Raw genomic sequence first — 9,836 nt, forward strand, 5'->3', positions numbered from 1 at the left:
GACTTTGCCTCTTGTCTTATCTGAAATCATGCTTGCAACTCCTGCTTTTCTGGAATTGCTGAAGGCACAGTACATTTTCTTCTGCCACCTCTGTCTTCCCCATTTTCACTTTGTGTGGGTCTTGTTAATCTTTGAGTTTGGTTAAAGTAGAGGCAACAGGCTTAAATGCATACATTTTCATTACTTATTATAGATTAATTCATTCTCTTTAAAGTAACAGTACATGGAGTCCACGGGGCTAGATATTAGATCTAGCTACTAGATACCAAAAACAGCCAGCCTTAAATCTGTTTTAGGACAAAGAAGGTGTTCTGTGTCCTTTAGATTTATGGTCTCCATAAGTGATTAAGTAGACCATTAGAAAGGAATTTCTTAATTGCATAGCTTGTAATACAATAAGATAACAGAGTCTGACAAAGTTTCACATAGAAATTACGACCCAAGATGTCTGTGTTTTCTTTACCATTAACATGCCATAACGTGGTATATGTCCACAAAATATTAAGATATGGAAAACATCCCATTATTGAGAAGAAGTATCTTAGGTTAAAGGTCTCTTAAGGAATGCCAAGTCAGCCCTATCTGGCTTTTGTTGACATAGGAAGAGGCACTCTCTGAGTTTGCTTCAGAGAGAACAAAGAGATTATTCCAAGATTTTATATTCAATATTATCAGTCTTTATGTATTAGCTCTATTTCTCACATGTAGCAAAAGGTTAGATTTTGTTTTCTCATCTACTCTCAGGAGACAGTGGAGTAAAACATTGTGGACTTGGGGCAGCTAGGTAGCACAATGGAACAGTGGTCCTGGAGTCAGGAGGACCTGAGTTCAAATGTGACCTCAGATACTTGACTGACTAACTGAGCAACTAAATCACTAAACCTCATTACCTCAAAAAAATAAAATAAAATAAAATAAAGGCCCCAAACTAAAAGTAGTATGGCCTTGCAAGTCAGAGAAGTTAGTTTTAAGATTCGTCTTTGTCCTTGATGTCCTATATGACCCTGGGAAAATCACTTCCTCTCTCCTGATGCTAAATTTGTCTTCCGTGAGTTGAAGGGGTTGGCTTGGATCAGAGATGTCAAACACTGGGCAGACCCCATGTAGCCCCCAAACATTCCTGAGTGGGCCCAAGCCAGATGATTAGGCAATAAATAAAAATAGAAAATCAACAATAAGTAAAAAAACAAAACAAAAATACAAAAAAACCCCATAGAAAAATCAAACTTGAATAATATTCCATTTTAAAGCTCAGTCAACATGACCCGCAAGGATCCTTCTGTATGGATTATTGGCCCTGTTTGTGTTTGAGTTTGACACCACTGGCCTAGTTGAGCCACATGGTCCTTGTCAGACAAATACTCAAATCTGGGGGGTCAGACACTTCAGGGGCCATCCAGGTCAATCCATGCATGAACAACAGTCCTTTTCTTCACAACATCCCATGACAGTGGTCTTTGGACATTTGCTCTAATGCTGCCAAAATAATTAAGGGGAACACAGTCAGGAAGTATTCAAAGCCCACAACTCTGAAAAAGACCTTATTAAGCCATCCAGATCTCAGAATGATGGACTAGAGATCGATTTCAACCATCCTACATTATAGAGATGGAAACAGACTCAGAGTAGGAAAAGATTTCCCCAAAGCGCCATTTACATAATATTTTGAAAAATAGGTCCAATTTGAAGAATATTTGCAATGTTTAGATTTCAAGGAGGAACCAATCAAGCACTCTTTGTTCAATAGGGAGATTGCTTTACATTTTTGGTTTGCCATTTCCTTTCATTTATTTCAATGGGGAGTTTAATCCATTCACATTTTAGATTAATTGTGTACTTTGCATTTTCCCTCTATTCAATCATACCATGAATTGCTCTGTGTGGCTTTGGGTAAGTCATTCTACCTCTATGGGAAAGGGATGGGCTTGGCCTAGAAGATCTCTGAAGGCCTTCCTCTCAACTTCGTATGCCTGTGCGCATGTTCAAAGCAAATGATACAATGTATGGGAAGGCCTTGGAAATCTTAAAGCGGTAGGCAAATGTCGTATATTATGTGCTACGCGCAGTATGATTATCTACTTCAGGCAGTGACGGGCTTACATATTAAGGCTATCTCTACCCATTGTAGCTTTCTAGGGACCCCAAAACCAAAGGCTGCCCAAGGTCACAAGCATTCCTTCTCCAAGTTTTCCCCCCACCTTGAGGTATACCGCTTCTCCCCACTCCTGCGTGGCGTGTTGCGTCAGCAACTACGTTGTGAGTGATAGGTGCCACAAAGCCCCGCCCATTCTTTGGTGGGCTGGGTTACCCAGACTTCAGAGGGGCTGCCGGAGGCGGCGCTTGAGTCGACGGTTGAGGCAGCGGTCGAGGCGGTTGCTCCTAACCGCGCTCCCGCGGGCCTAGGCCCAGATCCGTTTTGATCCTCTCAGACTCTGTCCAGCCACCAAAGGCAGCAGTCACTATGGATCAGTCCTACTGGCAAAACGATGACAATTTTGCCTTCACAGTAACCTGGAATGAGGTCGAGGGTAAGTTCACCATTACTTGCCATGACCTCTCTGTACAGAGACGTAGTAGCGGTACCAGCACCGAAGAAATGGAGGCCTCCTTCTCCGGCCCCTCAGCCTTGGCTGCTGTTGGAGTTGAGGAGGCCATTACTGAAGGCGTCAGGGAGGCCGTGTTCGAGCTCGTAGCAGATGCCGCTGCGGCAGGTGCAGTTGCAGCCGACACCGGAAGCCGCCATGATGCCGATACCGGAAGCCGCCATGATGCCGACACCGGAAGCCGCCATGATGCCGACACCGGAAGCCGCCATGATGCCGACACAGGTAGCCGCCATGATGCTGACACAGGAAGCCGCCATGATGCCTCCCGCGATCTAATTATGCTGCTCCCAGTAGCTGGGCCCTCAGGGCCCACCCAACGGTTCCCAACCTCAGGGACACGCTTGGTTCCCAAGTCCCTCAGCCGGGGCCGAGGAGATGCCGATAGGGGGCGCCACCATGTGGTCCCAGAGCCTGGTGCCAGCCTGCAGTACTGCCACTGCCGCTTCTGATGACGTCATCCAACATGAAGATAGTGATGGGAGTGATGACCTAGAGATGTCCGAGATCCTGGACAACGATGATGAGGTGACCACCATGATCACCAGCCTGTTGAAGTCCGAGGAGGAAGATGAAGAGGAGGTTCAGCAAGAATCCCGTGCAGATAAGGACTGGGAGCTGAAACTTGAATTTGACCTCAGCAGTGAGAGAGAGGCCCTGGAAGCCGAACCAATGCCATTGGTGGTGGCTGTACCTTTGGAGACCGAGCAGGGCGCTGCTGCAGAAACTGTAAGACCTATCAGCTGGACTGGCCTTTTTTCTTTCCAAGATCTTCGAGCTGCCCATCAGCACCTGAGTGCAGTAAGCTCAAAGCTAGAACCGTATCTTCCTGCTCTCCCGGAGGAACCCATGATGAATCCAGCAATAACTCAAGAATACATGGACTGTCTTTGCTCCCAGCTTCAAGTCTACCTTAATTACGCTCTAGAGGCCTGTGGCTGGAGAATTCTTTGCCAGGTGTTATTCGGAGTGGCAGTAGATCCAGATGAAACCTCAGCACCCTCAGATGGTCTACAGCACCTGCCCAGTGAGAAACCTGCCACGAGACCGGTCAATCATCTACGTGATGGAACCTCTCCAGGACTCCAGTGGAGGCCGTGACGGAGGCCGCGGAGGCCAAGGAGGAGGTAGCGAGATGGCGGAGACCTCAGTGGAGATGGCGGAGGCCCCAGTGGAGATGGCAGAGGCCATGGAGGAGGCAGAGGTGGTGGAGTTGGCAGAAGCCCCAGTGGAGGTGGCGGAGGCCGTGCAGAGGCCGTAGCAGAGGCCGTGGCAGAGGCCGTGGCGGAGGCCGTGGTGGAGGCCGTGACGGAGGCCGTGACAGAGGTAGCAGAGTTGGCGGAGACACCAGCAGAGGGCCCCATCAGAGGTGGCGGAGTCCGTGGCAGAAGCCGACGCAGAGTTGGCAGAGCCCTCAGCGGAGGTGGTGGAGGCCGTGGCGGAGTCCATGAGAGAGGTAGCAGAGTTGGCGGAGGCCCCAGCGGAGGCCCCATCAGAGGTGGCGGAGGCCGTGGCAGAAGCCAACGCAGAGGTAGCAGAGTTGGCAGAGCCATGGCAGAGGCCATGACGGAGGTCGTGGTGGAGGTGGCAGAGTTGGCAGAGGCCCCAGCAGAGGTAGCGAAGGTGGCCGCGGAGGTAGCAGAATTGGCAGAGGCGGTGGCAGAGGCGCCGCGGAGGTGGGCAGAGGCCGCAGAGGAGATCCCAGCAGAGTTGGCGAAGGCCGTGGTGGAGGTAGCAGAGTTGGCAAGAGGCGTTGGCAGAGGCTCCAGCAGAGGTGGCAGAGGTGGCAGAGGCCCCAGCAGAGGTGGCAGAGGTGGCAGAGGCCCCCAGCAGAGGTGGCAGAGGTGGCAGACGCCCCATCAGAGGTGGTGGAGGCCGTGGCAGAGGTGGCGGAGACCCTGGTGGAGGCCCCAGTGGAGGCGCCAGCGGAGGCCATGGCAGAGGTGGCGGAGACCCCGGCGGAGGTGCCAGCAGAGGCCATGGCAGAGGTGGCGGAGACCCCGGCGGGAGGCGCCAGCAGAGGCCATGGCAGAGGTGGCGGAGACCCCGGCGGAGGCGCCAGCAGAGGCCATGGCAGAGGTGGTGGAGACCCCGGCGGAGGCGCCAGCAGAGGCCATGGCAGAGGTGGCGGAGACCCCGGCGGAGGTGCCAGCGGATGCCATGGCAGAGGTGGCGGAGACCCCGGCGGAGGCACCAGCAGAGGCCACCGCAGAGGTGGCAGAGGCCGCCGCAGAGGTGGTGGAGGCCGCCCCACAGGTGGCGATGGTGGAGGTGGTGGAGGTGGGGCGAGATTTGAAATTTTAATTCAGCCATTTTCAGGGTTCCCTTGAACCCTCCAAATTCCAAGTAACCGCTGATTCATTCTCATACCTTAATAGTTTGAACCCATTTTTTTTAAACTAGGCTCCATGTTTTCTTTCTGTTTTGAATTGAAAGAACCAAAAAAAATCTCAATTTAATAAAACAAATTTGATGCATTGCAAAAAAAACTAATTTCTTAAGCGCCTCCTATTTCACAAACACTAGGCATCCAAGGCAAAGGAAATAGGCCTTGCAGGTCAAGGTACTTGCTTTTCTCTGAAGGGGGGAGGGGGGAGGAGACCCCACAGCACACACAAACGTAGGAAAGGTCATGGAGAGAGAAACAGTGCAGGTGTATAGTAGAGGACACATATAGTTATACACAGATACTTAGAGGAAATGTGAAAGTGGGGACGAATGGGGGGGGGAATGAGAGAGGGGTGCAGTTTGCGATGCCTGTGCTAAGGATTCTAAGATGCAGAGGTGAAAGGGGGAGGGCATCCTTGCCTGGGAACAGTCTTTGTGAAATGCCTGAAGATGAAGATTCTGGGTGGTGGGTGTTGGTCCTATCTGGTTGTGCAAAGAGGGTAAGGAAAAAGAAAAGCCATCAGATTCAGCATTTTAAAATACTTGTCAAAGAGCATTACATGCTTATTCTGTGCTAAATGATGGGGAACCAGACAAAAGAATAAACAGTCCCTGGCCTCAATGAAGGGGCAGAGGGGGCTGGGGCAAGGGGAGGTGTCCAGAGGGAAGGCACAGAACAAGCTTTTATGTACTGTTAGCTACATGTCAGGTTCTTTTTTTTTTTTTTTTTAATATCTCATTTGATCCTCAGAACAACCTCAAAGGGTAGGTGCTGCTATTATTCCACATTTTACAAATGAGGAAACTGAGGCAAGCAGAGGTAAAAGTGATTTGCCAAGGGTCACACACCTAGTATTTGAAGCTGGGATTTCAACTCAGGTGTTCTTGTCACTAGGCCTGTTCCTCTATCCACAATGGCCCCACCACTACCTCGATGAGCTTATATTTCATTGGTGGGGGAGACAATTTTGACAGAAAATTAAATCCCAAGCCTCCAAAGTTGTGAGTGGGAGGGGGCAGGTATTATATATGTTAGTGGGAGAATGGCACAATGAGATGGATATGGGTATGAGGGAGAGGGGAATGGAGGCTAAGGAGAGCAGCTTTCCTCAGACCAAGTGTGGGGAATCTCTGAGATCTCTCTTTCTGTCTGCATTCTGTGCCTTGGAAGCCAACCTCAAGAGACTGAGAGGCAAATTAGTGGATGAGAAAAGGGAGGCTGCCAGTGTAGATGGCACTTTCATGGAGGTGGCCAGTGAAAACGTCTGGGATGGGCTCAAGTGAAGGCTTTTTGGTGATGGGGGAGACTGAGGTCCTTTTGCATGCAGCAGGACAGAGGCCAATGGATAGGAAGGAGAAATGGAATGATAAATGGGGCCCAACTCCAGAAGGAAACCCCAGGAAAGGGCTCAAGGGACCAGCCCTTATTGGCAAGGAAAAGGCCACTCTTGCTCAGATGGGGAGCTAAGGAGGAGAGGAGAAGGAAGAGGTCTCAGGGAAGTACAAAGATAGCAGTCAGCATTTGCCTCATCATCTCTTCCATCTTGTTGTGTCACGGGACACCTGTAACAGTCCACTAAAGCCTAGGGACACCTTCTCACAAGAATACACATAAATACAGAGAATAAAATGCATGTGATTACAAAGTAAGCCCATCTCATTGAAAGCGTTATCAAAATAGAGATTTCAAGAGACCAGGCTCACAGATTGCAGACTGAGAAGCCTGTCCCTCCATCTTGGGGCCCACATTCCTCAGGACTGATAGGCCTTTTATCCTAGGCATCCAAGGTATTAGTGGGGCACAATGTCTACAAAGGGATGATAAATGGACACTTTGATGGTGCTCTAGAGTTGGTCAAGTGCTTTTTAGACAATCTCACAGGACTTCATAAGCAAGGCCTTGTGCCTCCAAATCTAGTACTCCATAATGATCAGGCAGCTGTGATTGAGGAGTCATTAATACCCAGTCTTCTCCATGGCTTGGGCCCAAAGAGGAGACTCATCAGACCAACCCCTCAATGTCATTTCTTTTTTAAGGGTCATATGCTTGTGTTTTTGTCCAGCCCTTGGCAGGCCTCCAACTGCCCACTAGAGGTAGGCAGTTTTGCACAAAGGATGTTGGCGTGAGTCCTCCATTTCTAGAGGCTCAGCATCAGTCGATTGGATATCTATCTAATGAATGCAAAAGCAGATGGCCAGAGCAGGTGCGCCCATCGTGTGGGCCAGCACAAACTGGAGTTTTTTCCGGTGGAATTCTGGTGGTCTACAAATAGTATTGCCGCTGCTAATGGCCATTTCAGGCCTCAAGTCCTTTGTCAAAGCCTTCCCTGACTGAATGCTTTCTGTCCTCCTAGGAACCTTTCGATTTTACAGTGTGCTCACCTGAGGTTCTGACTCATAGTTAGGTCACATCAGAGCTGGCATCCGAAACTGGGCCTCCTGCCTCTAAACCTTTCAGAGAGAACAGTAATTGGGGAAATGACCACTCCTTGAAAGTGGCTTGCCTGAACTTTGGTCTCTTATTTAAAGAAGACTGTTCCCTCAAAGAAAGAAGTCAAGCATAATCATACCAGGAAGAAAACCCTAAAATCCCCGAAGCCTTGCTCTGAGTGAGATGAAAGGGAAAGCCTCTGTTTCATTGTGTAAACATGAAAAATTTGTAGAAAAATATGAGAATCAGTATTCAGCTTCCAACTTGGACTGGTCGCTCTAAAGAGGCTTCTTTCACATTCCCAGCATTGAAATTGGTGCCTGCCCCAAAGCCATTATAGACATCAAGGATGCTGGTGCCAACCATAGCTAGGTTTTGCTTTCACCATCATAACTCAGTTGTACAGCACTTGAATCATTAAAATAACACAGTCATGTAGCATGTTACTAACAATGACTCACATTTACAAAGCTCTTCAGGGTTTACAAACATCTTCCAGAAAGTATTTCCGTGATTCTCACTTCTGAGGGGAGTCCTACAGAGATCAGACCTTATTATCTCCCTTTTTTAGAGGAGGAAACTGAGGTACTCTGATTCCTCTGAGGGTCTATAGCTAGTAAGTGTCAGAGAGGGAATTGGGAAGCAAGATTCACAGGTCAGCCTGGGCTGCTTCCAGCTTTAAGAGCTGCAAAGTTCTTAAGAGTGAACATGATCACAACTTTCTTGCTTTGCCGCCTGCCCCCCCCCCCCCCCCCCCCCCGGCAACTCTAAGATAGAAGATTAGACCACCTCCTTGATTTAGCCACCTAAGCCTTGCAGCCTGGGCCTCAGTTTAGCTCTTTGACCTTTCCTTTTTAACTGGTGGGTCCACTCTAGAAGGAAGCTTCCTCTTCCCCCCAGGGGGGCAATCTAGCTCTGCACCTGAGGACAGATGGAGGGTCACTCCCAGAACTCTTTCATAAGAAACAGCAGGTGTGAGGTAGGTAAAGAATTTAGAAAGCCTCTCCTGGGTCTGTTCTCCCTCAAGCTCTAACCTTCTACTGTCCCCAGTCACAATCCCAGCCATAGTGGCCCTTGCCACTTGTGGGGAACACTTGGGCGGAATGATAGATGACATTCTATTTGTTATTTTGAAAAATGTGCTTCAAGAAAACATCAGCCATGACTGGTGTTGACCTGAAAACTTAATTAGAGAAAAGGCAACAGGCTAAATGCATACATTTTATGATTTAATTAATTAACTGATCAATTCCCTATTAAAGACAACGGTAACATAATGCATTATGGAGCCAGAAATGTTTTGGCTACCCAGTGCAGAAATCTTCTGGCTTATATACATTTTGCCGTGAGAAAGGAACTCTCCTAGTTGAACAAATCATAAATTTAGTAAGACAAGACAATTAACAAAGTAATGTTGGTCAGGCCTTGGGATTCCAGCTGGGTAAACATATGTCTCGGTGATAAAGAAGGAAGTCCCACCACTAGTAAGTGGCAGGCTTCCTGCCCTAAACAGATAACTGACATAGGAAAGGGTAAACAAAGTTCAATAGAAATTATGACCTAAGATGTCTATATTTTCTTTACCATTAATATGCCACAGATAATAAGATACAAAGGAAAGTCCCATTATTCAAGATATAGTGTCTTAGGTTCAAGGTCTCCTAAGGAATGTAGAGTCAGCCTTGGCTGGCTTTTGCTGACATAGGAAGAGGCACTCTCTGAGTTTACTTCAGAGAGAACAAAGAGATTATTCCAAAATTTTATATTAAACATTGTCACTGGTTTTATCGAGTGGTTAGTTTTCCTCTTTCTTTTCCATTCTCTGACCTAAGGAAGGGCTCACTGGACTACCTGGCAAGGGGGATGACATATATATTCATCAGAGATCACCATAAAATAGATGTTTAAAATACTTTTAAATCATTTTTAAAAATGAGTTTGATCTACAAGAATGGAAAAATTACAGTATCAGAAGAAATGACAAATATGAGAAAGTCAGAGAAAGATGGGAAGCCTGGTGCAAAAGTACAGAAAAGGAAGTAAACAGAAGTAGGAGGAAGATATGCAAATGACTCTGGGGTAAAAGAAAAGAACAGTCTGCTAGAGGTTAATGCTGTGTAATTGCTCTTGGCCCCGGAAAAGAAAGAAGGAAATGGACTATCTTTCTTTCCTTAGAGACACGCAAGGCTGTGGATCCACAGATGATCCATGTGGTCACCATGGCAATCAGATTCACTTAGCTATTTTGCTTTTTATAAGAAAAGGCTCCCTGGATGACTGACCAGGGAGCAAGAGTTGGGGGTGGGGAGTGAAATAATATCCAGAAATTATTATGATATAAAAACCAAAGACATCAATAAGGCTGAAAAAAAAAATCATCTACAAGCTTGGTGCAATGGTTACAGTATTGGATT

This window comes from Notamacropus eugenii, chromosome X (genome assembly GCF_028372415.1).
Source record: "Notamacropus eugenii isolate mMacEug1 chromosome X, mMacEug1.pri_v2, whole genome shotgun sequence".
NCBI classification, from domain to species: domain Eukaryota; kingdom Metazoa; phylum Chordata; class Mammalia; order Diprotodontia; family Macropodidae; genus Notamacropus; species Notamacropus eugenii.